Here is a 2,500-nt window from a genome sequence, read left to right on the forward strand (position 1 = left end):
CCCACGTTGGCCCCTAACCTAACCCACGTTGGCCCCTAACCTAACCCACGTTGGCCCCTAACCTAACCCACGTTGGCCCCTAACCTAACCCACGTTGGCCCCTAACCTAACCCACGTTGGCCCCTAACCTAACCCACGTTGGCCCCTAACCTAACCCACGTTGGCCCCTAACCTAACCCACGTTGGCCCCTAACCTAACCCACGTTGGCCCCTAACCTAACCCACGTTGGCCCCTAACCTAACCCACGCTGCACCTTAACCTAAGTTACGCTGCACCTTAACCTAAGTTACGCTGCACCTTAACCTAAGTTACGCTGCACCTTAACCTAAGTTACGCTGCACCTTAACCTAAGTTACGCTGCACCTTAACCTAAGTTACGCTGCACCTTAACCTAACTTACGCTGCACCTTAACCTAACTTACACTGCACCTTAACCTAAGTTACACTGCACCTTAACCTAAGTTACACTGCACCTTAACCTAAGTTACACTGCACCTTAACCTAAGTTACACTGCACCTTAACCTAAGTTACACTGCACCTTAACCTAAGTTACACTGCACCTTAACCTAAGTTACACTGCACCTTAACCTAAGTTACACTGCACCTTAACCTAAGTTACACTGCACCTTAACCTAAGTTACACTGCACCTTAACCTAAGTTACACTGCACCTTAACCTAAGTTACACTGCACCTTAACCTAAGTTACACTGCACCTTAACCTAACTTACACTGCACCTTAACCTAACTTACACTGCACCTTAACCTAACTTACACTGCACCTTAACCTAACTTACACTGCACCTTAACCTAACTTACACTGCACCTTAACCTAACTTACACTGCACCTTAACCTAACTTACACTGCACCTTAACCTAACTTACACTGCACCTTAACTGTCACATGTAACGTCACAGGAATGTAGCTTTGCCTAACAGCAACCCTCTGAACATAGTTCACTGCTTGGATCCTCTGGTGTCATGTGTATTTCTTGATGCCATGGTGCGTACCCTCACATAAAGGTCTTTCGAGTGTTGCGTACTTTCTACACAGTCCCGCTAACCACTGGAAGGGTGTACCGCTACAGAACGAATATCGCCCTCCCCTCCTGCCCTTCCAAGCTGGTCGGTCAGGCGTTTGTTTGTGAAATGAGCCTTGCAGCTGTTCAGTTGCATTCGGTTGTCGATGCAGTCAGTGTACGTTGTTGTACGGCCTGTGTGGACTGTCCGCTGATGTACGCGTAACCCACACTGATCATCCGTCGTTACGTACTGAGTGACATAATGTGGCACATGCTTGACCGTACACCGGCTGCGCCCTACAATGGCGAATCATAAGGGCCATATGTTGTGCACGATGCTACTTGTCTCGTCTCCCCATTACAGCGAGATTGCACTGTTGTACGCCGTACAGACATGTGGTAAGTAGGTACGGACGAAAGTATTGCATGTTGGCCCCCCCCCCCCCTCCTCCCTCTGCCGGGAATCAGCGTGAGCCGTCTGTTGATGTAGCGACGAGGGTTTTCCTATTTAATCGTATTGCCCCACACAACATGATAGCACGGTGGACCGCGTTCCACATCTGCGACATGCTACAGAGGCCGGTTGACAGTCGACCGCGCAAGGGACATTGCACACGTGCGCGGACCATCTTCCACGTGTTCTCTCGTGTACATGCCGCAGTGTGTATGTGGGCTGATGTAGCGTGTCGTGACACATAACATGCAGGCATGCCAGAATCGTAGATTTCGCAAATGTAGATTGACGTATACGTTTGCTGCCAAAGATCCGCAAATGAACTGGAAATCAGTTGTTGAGCGGTTGTTCGCGCTGCAGGTGCATCGGTGATAGCGACGATCGGTACATCTGTGAACCGGTTGTTTCGGCGGTACCCGCCATGCCCCCGAACCTGAGTTGGCCATGTGGGTATGAAGCGATACGAGGCTGTGGCTTGGCGGGACAGTCCCCGGCCGGTGAGGGGGGGCCGCCCGGCGTGCTGGCCGCGCGCTGCGTGAGCGCACGCACTACAGCCGGCTGGTGGGGGGCGCCCAGTGGCAGGAGCGCCGGCCGACGGGCCCGGCTGGCGTCCCAGCTATGCGCCGGCGCACCCTGCGCGCGGCGCCAGGCGGCCAAAGTGGGTTCTGCCGAGCCCGGTGCGAAGCGCGGTGGACATCTGCAGTGTGCTGGTCCGATTGCGGACTGTGTGCGTTGAGGATGCGCCGCCGCCCGGCACTCGGCGTCGCGACGCCGTCTGCTGCTCGGTCGCCCCCAGCGGTTCTCGCAGGTGGTTTGTATCGCAGCTCTGCGGACGTGTTGGCGCGTGCGCTGTGCTGGGAGAGTTCGCTTCTGCACCCAAGTGGGGCTTTGCCCTTCTGTGGCGCTGGCGTTGGAGCTGCCGGTCACCGTAGGTGGCGCGTGTTGTTTCCCGCCGGCAATGCCACGACAGCACGCTCCCGGGCCTCTGTCGGCAGCGGCAAGCTCAGTTGGGAGCACGGGTGTT

Source organism: Schistocerca gregaria, unplaced genomic scaffold (genome assembly GCF_023897955.1).
Source record: "Schistocerca gregaria isolate iqSchGreg1 unplaced genomic scaffold, iqSchGreg1.2 ptg000687l, whole genome shotgun sequence".
Classification (NCBI taxonomy): Eukaryota; Metazoa; Arthropoda; class Insecta; order Orthoptera; family Acrididae; genus Schistocerca; species Schistocerca gregaria.